Below are 17,744 nucleotides of genomic sequence, written 5' to 3'. Positions count from 1 at the left end.
TGCATAACTACCTTTGGGTTGAGCAGACTTGGTCTAACGTGGTGTCGGGTTAGCATATGATAAGTGTTAGTTGTTTTTTATCAGCACTCTCCATTAAAGTCTATGGAGAGAAGAAGTTAATGCAGTTGTGATATCCAAAATCCTAAAGTTAGTGCACAACAGGTTTTGCGCTTCTGTAGACTATTTACTTTCAAATTATAATACGTGTGCTAACCCACTCGCATTAAAAGTTTACTTCTGGGGGTGTTTGTGTTCGAGCGAAAGAGTTTAATAGAGAGACACTTATAACCTTGCCCTATGGGTTCATTTATATATATACATACACACATACATATACACATATATACATACTGTATATATATATATATATATATACACACACATATATCTGTATATACATATATATATATACACATATACACTGTCTATTATTAAGGCTCCACAGGAGCTGAAACGCGTCAGACGCCCACCCCCAGCCCTCCTCACGGCCTCCACTCATAGCCATTAATTTTGCCTAGTTATACGGAGCTTTTAATTGAAACTTGAAAATAAAAACTCACTTTGCTTTGAGCTCTTCGTCTGGACCTTTTGTTCTAGAATACATATATATATATATATATATATATATATATATATATATATACACACACACACACACACACACCTCCGCAATAAAGCGAATATAGCAATAATGTGAGTCACACTAATTTTTGTTTCCCGGTGCATAGCAGTTGTACTTAGACTATACTGTAGTCTATTAAGTGTGCAATTACATTATGTCTAAAAAAAACTATGTACATGCCTTAATTAAAAAATACTTTATTGCTAAAAAATGCTAACCATCATCTGAGCCTTCAGCGAGTCATAATATTTTTGCTGGTTTTGTGTATATATGTGTATTCATCATGTGTATTTATGTGTATTCATCATGTGTATTTATGTGTATTCATCATGTGTATTTATATGTATTCATCATGTGTATTTATGTGTTTAGATGTGTATATATGTGTATTCATCATGTGTATTTATGTGTTAAGATGTGTATATATGTGTATTCATCATGTGTATTTATGTGTTTAGATGTGTATATATGTGTATTCATCATGTGTATTTATGTGTTTAGATGTGTATATATGTGTATTCATCATGTGTATTTATGTGTTTAGATGTGTATATATGTGTATTCATCATGTGTATTTATGTGTTTAGATGTGTATATATGTGTATTCATCATGTGTATTTATGTGTTTAGATGTGTATTCATCATGTGTTTTTATGTGTTTAGATGTGTATATATGTGTATTCATCATGTGTATTTATGTGTTTAGATGTGTATATATGTGTATTCATGTGTATTTATGTGTTTAGATGTGTATTCATCATGTGTATTTATGTGTTTAGATGTGTATATATGTGTATTCATCATGCGTATTTATGTGTTTAGATGTGTATATATGTGTATTCATGTGTATTTATGTGTTTAGATGTGTATATATGTGTATTCATGTGTATTTATGTGTTTAGATGTGTATATATGTGTATTCATGTGTATTTATGTGTTTAGATGTGTATTCATGTGTATTTATGTGTTTAGATGTGTATATATGTTGGAAAAACAGTGCAGATAGACTTGCTCAACACAGGCTTGCAACAAACCAACTTGTGAAACTCTCAAAATGTGTATATATGCAGGCCCAAGCTGAACATTGGGCATACCAGGCAAATGGGCGATGGGCCGAGGCTGGTTGCAGGGCCATTTTATTTTATGTGAAGAACATTGTAATGTAAAATATGCATAACTACCTTTGGGTTGAGCAGACTTGGTCTAACGTGGTGTCGGGTTAGCATATGATAAGTGTTAGTTGTTTTTTATCAGCACTCTCCATTAAAGTCTATGGAGAGAAGAAGTTAATGCAGTTGTGATATCCAAAATCCTAAAGTTAGTGCACAACAGGTTTTGCGCTTCTGTAGACTATTTACTTTCAAATTATAATACGTGTGCTAACCCACTCGCATTAAAAGTTTACTTCTGGGGGTGTTTGTGTTCGAGCGAAAGAGTTTAATAGAGAGACACTTATAACCTTGCCCTATGGGTTCATTTATATATATACATACACACATACATATACACATATATACATACTGTATATATATATATATATACACACACATATATCTGTATATACATATATATATATACACATATACACTGTCTATTATTAAGGCTCCACAGGAGCTGAAACGCGTCAGACGCCCACCCCAGCCCTCCTCACGGCCTCCACTCATAGCCATTAATTTTGCCTAGTTATACGGAGCTTTTAATTGAAACTTGAAAATAAAAACTCACTTTGCTTTGAGCTCTTCGTCTGGACCTTTTGTTCTAGAATACATATATATATATATATATATATATATATATATATATATATATATATATATATATATATATATATATATACACACACACACACACACACACACACACACACACCTCCGCAATAAAGCGAATATAGCAATAATGTGAGTCACACTAATTTTTGTTTCCCGGTGCATAGCAGTTGTACTTAGACTATACTGTAGTCTATTAAGTGTGCAATTACATTATGTCTAAAAAAAACTATGTACATGCCTTAATTAAAAAATACTTTATTGCTAAAAAATGCTAACCATCATCTGAGCCTTCAGCGAGTCATAATATTTTTGCTGGTTTTGTGTATATATGTGTATTCATCATGTGTATTTATGTGTATTCATCATGTGTATTTATGTGTATTCATCATGTGTATTTATATGTATTCATCATGTGTATTTATGTGTTTAGATGTGTATATATGTGTATTCATCATGTGTATTTATGTGTTTAGATGTGTATATATGTGTATTCATCATGTGTATTTATGTGTTTAGATGTGTATATATGTGTATTCATCATGTGTATTTATGTGTTTAGATGTGTATATATGTGTATTCATCATGTGTATTTATGTGTTTAGATGTGTATATATGTGTATTCATCATGTGTATTTATGTGTTTAGATGTGTATATATGTGTATTCATCATGTGTATTTATGTGTTTAGATGTGTATTCATCATGTGTTTTTATGTGTTTAGATGTGTATATATGTGTATTCATCATGTGTATTTATGTGTTTAGATGTGTATATATGTGTATTCATGTGTATTTATGTGTTTAGATGTGTATTCATCATGTGTATTTATGTGTTTAGATGTGTATATATGTGTATTCATCATGCGTATTTATGTGTTTAGATGTGTATATATGTGTATTCATGTGTATTTATGTGTTTAGATGTGTATATATGTGTATTCATGTGTATTTATGTGTTTAGATGTGTATATATGTGTATTCATGTGTATTTATGTGTTTAGATGTGTATTCATGTGTATTTATGTGTTTAGATGTGTATATATGTTGGAAAAACAGTGCAGATAGACTTGCTCAACACAGGCTTGCAACAAACCAACTTGTGAAACTCTCAAAATGTGTTTATATGCAGGCCCAAGCTGAACATTGGGCATACCAGGCAAATGGGCGATGGGCCGAGGCTGGTTGCAGGGCCATTTTATTTTATGTGAAGAACATTGTAATGTAAAATATGCATAACTACCTTTGGGTTGAGCAGACTTGGTCTAACGTGGTGTCGGGTTAGCATATGATAAGTGTTAGTTGTTTTTTATCAGCACTCTCCATTAAAGTCTATGGAGAGAAGAAGTTAATGCAGTTGTGATATCCAAAATCCTAAAGTTAGTGCACAACAGGTTTTGCGCTTCTGTAGACTATTTACTTTCAAATTATAATACGTGTGCTAACCCACTCGCATTAAAAGTTTACTTCTGGGGGTGTTTGTGTTCGAGCGAAAGAGTTTAATAGAGAGACACTTATAACCTTGCCCTATGGGTTCATTTATTGATATATTGTAGTTATAAATATATATATGAAATCTTTAGCTAAGAGAAAGAAGGATAGTTTTGGTTGTAATACTTTACACCTCTTGTAGAGAATATTTTCTTTGGATACCAGTGTAAACATTGTCAAGATAATCTGTATTGTATTTTATTATTTTTTATAGTTTTTAAGGTTCTTAATAATCTGTTTTTTTAATATATCAGTGTCGGAATTTAAATTGTTATGTATTGGTATAAAAATAGCTCAGTGTGTTTTGTTGCTGAGCAGCTGATTCTATACAAGAGACATATGGATGTATTTTCTGCAAACCTCTAAGATTCAGAGCCAGTTATAAATACACAGAAGTCCTCCTCCAGTAGCCAACATATGCACACACACCCACACTCTATCCTGTACACGCCGTCTCCATGGGAATGTCCCACGCTTGTCCTACACTTGCAAAGGTGCGGAATTCAGCAGCAGCAGCAAAGTGCTGAGACCCCAATTATTAATTAGTAGATAAAGATGAAAAAGAATGAAAGGAGAAAACAGGGAGGAACAATAGTGCACAAACAAGCTGCATATAAATGGAGGAGCAAATAAAACAGCAAGTGACGAGCTATGACGATGAACACAGTTAAAGGAACAAAAACTTTTGGTATTATGAAAACTTCTCACTTATGTAAGTGTAGCACCTTCACTTCTGTATTTGCAAATATACAGATTATTGCATTCTATACATTTTCCTTTATTTTAAAGCCATAATTACATTAAGACCAGAGAAAGAGCAAGTATACACACATGGTTAAGATTAGTATTCTAATTACTATACATTGCACTTCCCTCAATGTCTTCTTTGTTCTGAAATACTTTCACCTAGATTTAGAGTTTGGCGTTAGCCATCAAAAGCAGTGTTAAGGGGTCCTAACGTTGCTTTTTACCGGCCGCTGGTATTTAGAGTCAGCCAGGAAAGGGTCTACCGCTCACTTCCTTACCGTGACTCCAGGCTACCGCAGATCCCCTTACGTCAATTGCGTATCCTATCTTTTCTATGGGATTTGCCTAACGCTGGTATTTGGAGTCTTGGAAGAAGTGAGCGGTAGACCCTCTACCGACAAGACTCCTACCGCCAAAAAAAGTCAGTAGTTAAGAGCTTTATGGGCTAACGCCGGAATATAAAGCTCCTAACTACTGTGCTATAAAGTACACTAACACCCATAAACTACCTATGTACCCCTAAACCGAGGTCCCCACACATCGCCAACCCTATAATAAAAATTTTTAACCCCCTAATCTGCCGACCTGACACCGCCGCCACCTACATGATCCCTATGAACCCCTAATCTGCTGCCCCTAACATCGCCGACACCTATGTTATATTTATTACCCCCTAATCTGCCCCCCCAACGTCGCCGCTACCTTACTTACACTTATTAATCCCTTATCTGCCGACCGCACCTCGCCGCCACTATAATAAATGTATTAACCCCTAAACCGCCGCACTCCCGCCTCGCAAACACTATAATAAATTTTATTAACCCCTAATCTGCCCTCCCTAACATCGCCGCCACCTACCTACAATTATTAACCCCTAATCTCCCGCCCGCAACGTCGCCGCTACTATACTAAAATTATTAACCCCTAAACCTAACTCTAACCCTAACACCCCCCTAACTTAAATAGAATTTTAATTAAACAAAATAATATTCCTATAATTAAATAAATTATTCCTAATTAAAACTAAATACTTACCTATCAAATAAACCCTAATATAGCTACAATATAACTAATAGTTACATTGTAGCTATTTTAGGATTTATATTTATTTTACAGGCAACTTTGTATTTATTTTAACTAGGTACAATAGCTATTAAATAGTTAATAACTATTTAATAGCTACCTAGTTAAAATAAGTACAAAATTACCTGTAAAATAAATCCTAACCTAAGTTACAAATACACCTAACACTACACTATCATTAAATTAATTAAATACATTAACTACAATTAGCTAAACTAAAATACAATTAAATAAATTAATCTATAATACTAAAAAAAAAACCCCACTAAATTACAAAAAAAATTAAAAAAAATTACAAGAAGTTTAAACTAATTACACCTAATCTAAGCCCCCTAATAAAATAAAAAATCCACCCAAAATAAAAAAAATGCCCTACCCTATTCTAAATTACAAAAGTAATCAGCTCTTTTACCAGCCCTTACAAGGGCTTTTTGCGGGGCATTGCCCCAAAGTAATCAGCTCTTTTACCTGTAAAAAAAAAATACAATACCCCCACAACATTACAACCCACCACCCACATACCTCTACTCTAACCCACCCAAACCCCCCTTAAAAAAACCTATCACTAACCCCCTTAAGATCATCCTACCTTGAGTCGTCTTCACCCAGCCGAGCCGAATTCTTCATCCAAGGTGCGCAGAGAAGGTCCTTCATCAGGTAGAAGTCTTCATCCAGGCGGCGTCTTCAATCTTCATCCATCCGGAGCGGAGCCATCTTCAAAGGAGCCGACGCGGAGCCTTCCTCTTCAACTGACGACTTCCCGACGAATGAAGGTTCCTTTAAGGGACGTCATCCAAGATGGCGTCCCTTCAATTCCGATTGGCTGATAGGATTCTATCAGCCAATCGGAATTAATGTAGGAAAAATCTGATTGGCTGATCCAATCAGCCAATCAGATTGAAGTTCAATCTGATTGGCTGATCCAATCAGCCAATCGTATTGAGCGCGTATTCTATTGGTTGTCCCAATCAGCCAATAGAATGCGAGCTCAATATGATTGGCTGATTGCACTGCTTTTTTGCAGGTGTTAGGTTTTTTCCAGCCAGCTCAGGCCCATTGTTTCCTATGAGGATATCGTGCACGAGCACGTTTTTCCAGCTTACCGCTACCGTAGGCAACGCTGGTATTGAGAGTTGAAGGCAAGGTAAATTCTGCACAATGCTCCCTTTTCTGAGCCTAATGCAGCCACTCAGACAACTGAGTTGTCTTAAGGGTGCGCTGGGAAAAAAAGCAGCGTTAGCTACGCGGGTCTTTACCGACAAAACTCTAAATCTAGGCCATAGTTTATACTTAGTTTTTGCCAAGTCAAATATACATCTATACAGGTCTTGTTGTGTATCTAATGAGTTAGGGTGTCTAGTCTTATCTGTTGTTTTGGTGCATTAGGTGAAGCAGGGAATTGCCTAGGGGTACCTTCACTTCATAAGGGCAGCTGCCTGGCCTGTCACGTGTTGCCACTTAACACATAGAAATTCTATGTTTTACTTTTTAGATTGCATCAGATGCTTCAACCAAAGTAAAACAGTTGCTGAATTAAAAAAACATAAAATAAGATTATCAACATATATTTGGGAATATAATGGCATCCATTCTAATCAATTAGAAATCCTGTGAAAACTGTCTAGCATGGTCTTTTATTTTAATGCAAAAAGAAAGTGTCCCAAAGGCAAACAAATTTAATTTAATACTTGCAATTTTCTTTTTTTATTTGTATATACTGTGTGTATATAAATTATATATATATATATATATATATATATTGGAATCAAATCAAATAAATAATACTTGCACCGAAATGTGAAAGAAGTAAGAAAACACTGGGTAGAAATAATACTGCTGACTATTCTACATTTCCAGCCAATGGTGTTTTTCTATTGATTGTGTGTTCACACCTCATTACAGTGTATTTTTATTTATATATATATATATATATATATATATATATATATATATATATATATATATATATATATTGTGTCTAAATTGATTATTACAAGAAAAATAAAATTATATATATATATATATATATATATATATATATATATATATATATATATATATATATATATATATATATATATATATATATATACCCTAGTCGATAAGCCTGCCCAAAGGGCAGTCTCATTTTTGTTTAAACTACAGATGTAGAAACAACCTATTTTGTAACTCTTTTTTATATAAATTAGTGGGAAAGCCTGCCCAAAGGACAGTCTTTTGTGGTGACGGAACCACCCTGCCATTTTCTGAAGAGCGGTCTATTGTGGTGACGGGACCACCCTGCCATCCAGGTGGATTCTTTCACCACCCCGCCATCCAGGTGGATTCTTTCACCACCCCTTTTGCTCTCTCTCCCCCTCTCTTTTGCTCTCCCCCCTCTCTTTTGCTCTCTCTCTCCCCCCTCTTTTGCTCTCTCCCCCCTCTTTTTTGCTCTCTCCCCTCTCTTTTGCTCTCTCTCCCCCCTCCCTTTTGCTCTCCCTCCCCGATTTCATTTGCTCTCTCTCTCTCTCCCCTCTCATTTGCTCTCCCTCCCCCTCTAATTTGCTCTCTCTTTCCCCTCTCTTTTGCGCTCTCTCCCCCTCTTTTGCTCTCTCTCCCCCCTCTCTTTTGCCCCTCCGCCTTTCATTTGCTCTTTCTCCCTCTTATTTGCTCTCTCTCTCTCCCCTCTCTCTCATTTGCTCTCTCTCTCCCCCCTCTCTTTTGCTCTCTCCCCTGTCTTTTTCTCTCTCTCTCTCTCTCTCTCTCTCTCTCTCTCTCTCTCTCTCTCTCTCTCTCTCTCTCTCTCTCTCTCTCTCTCTCTCTCTCTCTCTCTCTCTCTCTCTCTCTCTCTCTCCCCTCTCTTTTGCTCTCTCTCTCCCCCTCTCTTTTTCTCTCCCTCCCCCTTTCATTTGCTCTCTCTCTCCCCTCTCATTTGCTCTCCCTCCCCTCTCATTTGCTCTCTCTCTCCCCTCCCCTCTCATTGCTGTCTCTCCCCTCCCTCTAATTTGCTCTCTCTCTCCCCCCTCTCTTTGCTCTCTCCCTCCCCCTTCTCTTTTGCTGTCTCCTCTCTCATTTGCTCTCTCTCTCCCCCTCTCTTTTGCTTTCCCTCCCCTTTTCATTTGCTCTCTCCCTCCCCTTTCATTTGCTCTCCCTCCCCCTCTCATTTGCTCTCTCTCTCCCCTCCCTCTCATTTGCTCTCTTTCTCCTCCCTCATTTGTTCTCTCTCTCCTCCCTCATTTTTTCTCTCTTTCCCCTCCTTCGCTCTCTCTCCCCCTCTCTTGCTCTCTCTCTCCCACTCTCTTTTGCTCTCTCTCCCCCTCTTTTGCTCTCCCTCACCCTTCTCTTTTGCTCTCCCTCCCCCATTTCATCTGCTCTCTCCCCTCTCATTTGCTCTCTGTCCCCCTCTAATTTGCTCTCTCTCGCCCCCTCTCTTTTGCTTTCTATCCCCCCTCTCTTTTGCTCTCCCTCCCCCTTTCATTTGCTCTCTCCCCTCTCATTTGCTTTCTCTCTCTCCCCCCTCTCTCATTTGCTCTCTCTCTCCCCCTCTCTTTTGCTCTCTCCCCTCTCTTTTTCTCTCTCTCTCCCCTCTCTTTTGCTCTCTCTCTCCCTCTCTTTTTCTCTCCCTCCCCCTTTCATTTGCTCTCTCTCTCCCCTCTCATTTGCTCTCCCTCCCCTCTCATTTGCTCTCCCTCCCCTCTCATTTGCTCTCCCTCCCCTCTCATTTGCTCTCCCTCCCCTCTCATTTGCTCTCTCTCTCCCCTCCCCTCTCATTGCTGTCTCTCCCCTCCCTCTAATTTGCTCTCTCTCTCCCCCCTCTCTTTTGCTCTCTCCCTCCCCCCCTCTCTTTTGCTGTTTCCCCTCTCTTTTGCTCTCTCTCTCCCCCTCTCTGTAAAAACCTAATCACTGAAGGGGGCACTCAAGATGCAGTATAATCAATAATCTAGAACAAAAGAATATATGATGGGGCAATGTTAAGCTATCATAGATGAGTATATACACAATAAAGGCAGAAAACAGTAAATTCTTAGATACTGTAGTGAAAATACACTTGCAATTGTGAAAAATTAGACAGTCCTTTATACGTTCTTCAAAGGATAACGATTGCTGTAGCGGCTGCCTCCTCCTCACTGGATGGTCCAGGTGGTACTATATAGGATAAAACAGAATGGAGGGGCGCCTCATGTGTGGTATCATCTATTAATTAACAATGAGTCACAGAACTATTGCCAAATGGATACTCACAAATTTGGAGAGCACACTTATGTGCTGGTAGGGGCAGGCTGCAGAATTAGAAAGGTGTGACAGCTCACCCACTTGAAGGCGCTCTTGGCGTAAGATGGTGGTGCTATAAGGGAGACAAGAAATACGGGCACCACATGTGCAGACTATTAATGGTACAACCACAACACATTCCTTAATGTGGAGGGTACTCACATATTCCCAGAGCACACCAATGTGCTTGTAGAAGCAGGCTGCAGATTGGTAGAGGTGTGGCAGCTCACCCAAACTCTAGGTATCTTGATATTTGTATGATAATGTGTTCCCTCAGGTGCTGGGCTGGTCTCTCATAGGTGAACAATGGCAGATGGTGGGTAGAAATGAATCCACTCAAAGGATAAAAGATATATCCAAATTTATTTAAAAAAGCATAAAAGTTTAAAAACAACAGCACAATGATTGCTGATGAGAGTGGATAACAGGGTGTCCAATAATCACCCAATCATGCAACGCGTTTCACGGTTCACAGACCGTTTCATCAGGCATAAAAAATCATAATAAATCATGCTACCCTTCACTGCCTTATATACCTCACTAATGAACAGAACAAAACACCTCTTTTTGCTAGAGAATGATTGATGTGGTACACCTGTGTGGGTGAGTCCAAATCACTGGCCTAGAGGTGAAAAATCCCTCTTGACTCTGTAAACACTCACCTATGTTTGCATTTATTAATCTATTCTCTGCAGTACAATTATCTGGTGGAATAAACTTCATAACTAATCATTGTTATTAAAAAGCTCCAAACTGGTGAACATGTAAATAGGTTCCTTTACTGGGATAGATGATCCCTCCCACCCCTTTTATTTTACACATTTGAGGTGGTATAACCCTTCCAAAGATGTTTTGGGAGTCTGTATTTGACAGCACTATGATTGATGTGGTACACCTGTGTGGGTTAGTCCAAATCACTGGCCTATAGAGGTGAAAAATCCCTCTTGACTCTGTAAACACTCACCTATGTTTGCATTTATTAATCTATTCTCTGCAGTACAATTATCTGGTGGAATAAACTTCATAACTAATCATTGTTATTAAAAAGCTTCAAACTGGTGAACATGTAAATAGGTTCCCTTACTGGGATAGATGATCCCTCCCACCCCTTTTATTTTACACATTTGAGGTGGTATAACCCTTCCAAAGATGTTTTGGGAATCTGTATTTGACAACACTATGATTGATGTGGCACACCTGTGTGGGTGAGTCCAAATCACTGGCCTAGAGGTGAAAAATCCCTCTTGACTCTGTAAACACTCACCTATGTTTGCATTTATTAATCTATTCTCTGCAGTACAATTATCTGGTGGAATAAACTTCATAACTAATCATTGTTATTAAAAAGCTCCAAACTGGTGAACATGTAAATAGGTTCCCTTACTGGGATAGATGATCCCTCCCACCCCTTTTATTTTACACATTTGAGGTGGTATAACCCTTCCAAAGATATTTTGGGAGTCTGTATTTGACAACACTATGTAATGAAAAGTTATATCGAAATTCGTGTCAATTTAAATGTTTACTTCAATTTGTCTAGTTTAAACTACTAGTAGCAACTAAAACTGTATAATTCCTACTTTGTTATGAACACATACAGATCGTGTAGCGGTTCTATGTTGTTATTTACTAGCCTGAACACTCTTATTCTATTGGTCAAAGCTGCTATGTGGGCAGTGGCCGCGTGACGTGGAGGCCGACCGCCACCACCCACTTGTTACCCAGAACCAGTAATTGTTCATATTGTCATTTGACAGGGTGCCGTCTATGATAGACGCCCCCTGAGTCTCTAAGATTTGACAGTCTGCTTTGAAGCCGTCTCAGAGGTCCACTGACCGAACATGACGGCTGAAGTTCCGTTTACAATCCCCAATCGCAACATCCAAAAAGCCCTTCTTATAGAAGTATAGAGATCGTCAGCCTCGCAACCGTAGTTGCGGAAATATCTGATTTGTATGCAATGATAACCCAACCGAGGACCTGCTTACAGTTTTCCTCAAAAGTGGGTGTGTGTGTAGCCTGACCAATCACTTTCTTAATCCGGATTGCAGTTTTCCTCAAAAGTGGGTGTGTGTAAACTAGCCAATCACTCTCTTAGTGCAAATTAGTTTGTGATTGGCTGACGTGTCAGTATGTGCATAGCGATTGTTGCGATACTCGCAACAGTGTCACTCAAGTTCTTTATTGTAGAGTGTATTATATTGTTTGTATGGATCGGGAGTAAGTGATTTTCCTTTTTTACTACGTGTGTGTTACAATATAATTGTCGTTTCTCAAACCGCTATATAATGAACTTTGTGTCTTGTGTTTTTATTCGCCGGCATTTGTTTCATTCTCTGGCTAATCGCCTACCAAAATCTTTATATAATACAATACATGGCCTAACTTGACCAAATGACATTTCTAAATTTTTATTAAGTTTACAAGTGAGTATATTCCTAATAACTGGTATATGTCCAGGGGGATATAATTGATTCCAAAAAAACGCAAGTTGCGTTATGCAATATAGAATAAAGGATGATAGACTAAACCTATAAAGTGAAATGTGAGGTGTAGTGAATGTGTATGAAATGTCATCATGCTGAAATAATGGAGAAAATGGGGGGGAAATACTGGAGTGAGAAAAAAGATAACTTAGTTAACAAATTAATAAAATGGACTGGAAGGGAAGATAAATCTGTGAGAGGTTGAACGGGAAATATCTTAATATAATAATGGGTTGTAGTCTAATCTCATAGTGATACTGGTGAAAAACTTATAGTGATGAGTTTATAGTGATAATCTGGAAGATCTTGGTGGGGAAAAAAAAAATCTATTAAAAGGATAATTGGATAGAAAATCTATCATGGGGATATCGTAATAATGGGTGCCAGGACCGGGGAACAAAAGTAATAGACAATATGGAGAATAGTAGATAGTATGACTAAAGGGGTGACTAAAATGTATATAGGGGTGAACTAGACTAAAAAGCTGCCAAATCAATAACTTCATTTAAGCCGGAGGGAAACAGAGACTGGAATTTATAAATCCAATATGTTTCCCTCTGGCGTAGACGGGTGTACCTATTATAACCTATTTTGTGGAGGATGTGTTCGAGTGGAGTGATAGAAAAGGTGTGTTGATGTCCATAATGTTGGATGGTGCTGTGTCTTGAAATACTATGTTTGAGTGATTGTTTTTTGATATTTCTTAAGTGCTCACTCCATCTCGTGCGTATCTTCCTGCAGGTGCGGCCCAAATATTGAAGGCCACATCTGCAGGTCAATACGTAAATAACATAATCTGTGCCACAATCTATCCTATTTTTAATGGTGAATACTTCCCCTGTCGTATGACATTTCACAGATGTTTGTCCATGTGTTATATACCTACACATATGGCAACGTGATTTGTTACACCTAAAAGCTCCTATCTTAAAATTCTTGTTTATATTAAGTATAGGCTGATGTATACGATTTCTCTTGGAAATCACAACTTTACTTGGGGCCAGTTTTTGTTTCAGGGTCGGTGCTCTTCGGAATACTACACGTGGATTCCCGGTGATACTATGTTTCAGAATTGGGTCTTTCATTATAATAGGCCAGTGTTTTTTCAAAGTTTTCTTTATATAGGTATGTTGTGAATTAAATTGTGTAATGAAAAGTGGTTCCTTGGGATTGTTATTAGATGATATGGTCAAATTTTGATATTTAGGGGTAAGGATATTCTGTCTATCGACATTCCTTGCTTTCAGAAAGCTGTCTTCTATTAATTGGGCAGGATAGCCTTTTTCTTTAAATCTATTACATAAAATTTCTGACTGTTGATCATATCGGGTTAGAGTGCTACAATTTCTTCTAATCCGATAATTCTTATATTAAGATATTTCCCGTTCAACCTCTCACAGATTTATCTTCCCTTCCAGTCCATTTTATTAATTTGTTAACTAAGTTATCTTTTTTCTCACTCCAGTATTTTCCCCCCATTTTCTCCATTATTTCAGCATGATGACATTTCATACACATTCACTACACCTCACATTTCACTTTATAGGTTTAGTCTATCATCCTTTATCCTATATTGCATAACGCAACTTGCGTTTTTTTGGAATCAATTATATCCCCCTGGACATATACCAGTTATTAGGAATATACTCACTTGTAAACTTAATAAGAATTTAGAAATGTCACTTGGTCAAGTTAGGCCATGTATTGTATTATATAAAGATTTTGGTAGGCGATTAGCCAGAGAATGAAACAAATGCCGGCGAATAAAAACACAAGACACAAAGTTCATTATATAGCGGTTTGAGAAACGACAATAATATTGTAACACACACGTAGTAAATAAGGAAAATCACTTACTCCCGATCCATACAAACAATATAATACACTCTAAAATAAAGAACTTGAGTGACACTGTTGCGAGTATCGCAACAATCGCTATGCACATACTGACATGTCAGCCAATCACAAACTAATTTGCACTAAGATAGTGATTGGCTAGTTTACACACACCCACTTTTGAGGAAAACTGCAATCCGGATTAAGAAAGTGATTGGTCAGGCTACACACACACCCACTTTTGAGGAAAACTGTAAGCAGGTCCTCGGTTGGGTTATCATTGCATACAAATCAGATATTTCCGCAACTACGGTTGCGAGGCTGACGATCTCTATACTTCTATAAGAAGGGCTTTTTGGCTGTTGCGATTGGGGATGGTAAACGGAACTTCAGCCGTCATGTTCGGTCAGTGGACCTCTTAGACGGCTTCAAAGCAGACTGTCAAATCTTAGAGACTCAGGGGGCGTCTATCATAGACGGCACCCTGTCAAATGACAATATGAACAATTACTGGTTCTGGGTAACAAGTGGGTGGTGGCGGTCGGCCTCCACGTCACGCGGCCACTGCCCACATAGCAGCTTTGACCAATAGAATAAGAGTGTTCAGGCTAGTAAATAACAACATAGAACCGCTACACGATCTGTATGTGTTCATAACAAAGTAGGAATTATACAGTTTTAGTTGCTACTAGTAGTTTAAACTAGACAAATTGAAGTAAACATTTAAATTGACACGAATTTCGATAAAACTTTTCATTACATAGTGTTGTCAAATACAGACTCCCAAAATATCTTTGGAAGGGTTATATCACCTCAAATGTGTAAAATAAAAGGCGGTGGGAGGGATCATCTATCCCAGTAAGGGAACCTATTTACATGTTCACCAGTTTGGAGCTTTTTAATAACAATGATTAGTTATGAAGTTTATTCCACCAGATAATTGTACTGCAGAGAATAGATTAATAAATGCAAACATAGGTGAGTGTTTACAGAGTCAAGAGGGATTTTTCACCTCTAGGCCAGTGATTTGGACTCACCCACACAGGTGTGCCACATCAATCATAGTGTTGTCAAATACAGATTCCCAAAACATCTTTGGAAGGGTTATACCACCTCAAATGTGTAAAATAAAAGGGGTGGGAGGGATCATCTATCCCAGTAAGGGAACCTATTTACATGTTCACCAGTTTGAAGCTTTTTAATAACAATGATTAGTTATGAAGTTTATTCCACCAGATAATTGTACTGCAGAGAATAGATTAATAAATGCAAACATAGGTGAGTGTTTACAGAGTCAAGAGGGATTTTTCACCTCTAGGCCAGTGATTTGGACTCACCCACACAGGTGTACCACATCAATCATTCTCTAGCAAAAAGAGGTGTTTTGTTCTGTTCATTAGTGAGGTATATAAGGCAGTGAAGGGTAGCATGATTTATTATGATTTTTTATGCCTGATGAAACGGTCTGTGAACCGTGAAACGCGTTGCATGATTGGGTGATTATTGGACACCCTGTTATCCACTCTCATCAGCAATCATTGTGCTGTTGTTTTTAAACTTTTATGCTTTTTTTAAATAAATTTGGATATATCTTTTATCCTTTGAGTGGATTCATTTCTACCCACCATCTGCCATTGTTCACCTATGAGAGACCAGCCCAGCACCTGAGGGACCACATTATCATACAAATATCAAGATACCTAGAGTTTGGGTGAGCTGCCACACCTCTACCAATCTGCAGCCTGCTTCTACAAGCACATTGGTGTGCTCTGGGAATATGTGAGTACCCTCCACATTAAGGAATGTGTTGTGGTTGTACCATTAATAGTCTGCACATGTGGTGCCCGTATTTCTTGTCTCCCTTATAGCACCACCATCTTACGCCAAGAGCGCCTTCAAGTGGGTGAGCTGTCACACCTTTCTAATTCTGCAGCCTGCCCCTACCAGCACATAAGTGTGCTCTCCAAATTTGTGAGTACCCATTTGGCAATAGTTCTGTGACTCATTGTTAATTAATAGATGATACCACACATGAGGCGCCCCTCCATTCTGTTTTATCTCTCCCCCTCTCTTTTGCTTTCCCTCCTCCTTTCATTTGCTCTCTCTCTCCCCTCTCATTTGCTCTCCCTCCCCCTCTCATTTGCTCTCTCTCTCCCCTCCCTCTCATTTGTTCTCTCTCTCCTCCCTCATTTTTTCTCTCTTTCCCCTCCCTCGCTCTCTCTCCCCCTCTCTTGCTCTCTCTCTCCCACTCTCTTTTGCTCTCTCTCCCCCTCTTTTGCTCTCCCTCACCCCTCTCTTTTGCTCTCCCTCCCCCATTTCATCTGCTCTCTCCCCTCTCATTTGCTCTCTCTCTCCCCTATCTTTTGCGCTTTCTCTCCCCCTCTCTTTTGCTTTCTCTCCCCCCTCTCTTTTGCTCTCCCTCCCCCTTTCATTTGCTCTCTCCCCTCTCATTTGCTCTCTCTCTCTCCCCCTCTAATTTGCTCCCTCTCTCTCCCCTCCCTCTCATTTGCTCTCTCTCTCCCCCCTCTCATTTGCTCTCTCTTTCCCCCTCTCTTTTGCTCTCTCTCTCCCCTCTCTTTTGCGCTCTCTCCTCTCTTTTGCTCTCTCCCCATCTCTTTTGCTCTCTCTCCACCCTCTCTTTTGCTCTCTCTCCACCCTCTCTTTTGCTCTCTCTCTCCCCTCTCATTTGCTCTCCCTCCCCCTCTAATTTTCTCTCTCTCCCCTCCCTCTCATTTGCTCTCTCTCCCCTCCCTCTCATTTGTTCTATCTCTCCCCTCCCTCTCATTTGCTCTCTCTACCCTCTCTTTTGCTCTCTCTACCCTCTCTTTTGCTCTCTCTCTCCCCTCCCTCTCATTTGCTCTCTCTTTCCTCCCTCATTTGTTCTCTCTCTCCCCTCCCTCTCTTTTGCTCTCTCCCCTCTCTTTTGCTCTCTCTCCCCTCTTTTGCTCTCTCTCCCCTCTTTTGCTCTCTCTTTCCCCTCTCTTTTGCTCTCTCTCCCCTCTCTTTTTGCTCTCTCTCCCCCCTCTCTTTTGCTCTCCCTCACCCCTCTCTTTTGCTCTCCATCCTCCATTTAATTTGCTTTCTCTCTCTCTCCCCTCTCATTTGCCCTACCTCCCCCTCTAATTTACTCTCTCTCCCCCCTCTCTTTTGTGCTCTCTCCCCCTCTTTAGCTCTCCCTCCCCCTTTCATTTGCTCTCCCTCCCCCTTTCATTTGCTCTCTCTCCCCTCTCATTTGCTCCCTCTCTCCCTCCCTCTCATTTGCTCTCTCTCCCCCCTCTCTTTTGCTCTTTCCCTTCTATTTTGCTCTCTATCCCCCCCTATCTTTTGCTCTCTCTACCCCTCTCTTTTGCTCTCTCTACCCCTCTTTTGCTCTCCCCCCTCTCTTTTGTTCTCTCTCCCCCCTCTCTTTTGCTCTCTCTCACCCCTCTCTTTTGCTCTCCCCCCTCTCTTTTACTCTCCCACC

The 17,744-nt window shown here is 39.0% G+C and overlaps 1 protein-coding gene across 1 annotated transcript in view; it reads right to left on the bottom strand.

Moving 5' to 3' along the window:
- KCNH3 (potassium voltage-gated channel subfamily H member 3) overlaps positions 1-17,744 on the bottom strand; it is a 407,712-nt gene that overhangs the window by 122,237 nt on the left and 267,731 nt on the right. The gene's annotated exons all lie outside the window — the stretch shown is intronic.

Source organism: Bombina bombina, chromosome 3 (genome assembly GCF_027579735.1).
Source record: "Bombina bombina isolate aBomBom1 chromosome 3, aBomBom1.pri, whole genome shotgun sequence".
Lineage (NCBI taxonomy): Eukaryota > Metazoa > Chordata > Amphibia > Anura > Bombinatoridae > Bombina > Bombina bombina.
This window is presented reverse-complemented; position numbering and strand designations above follow the sequence as displayed.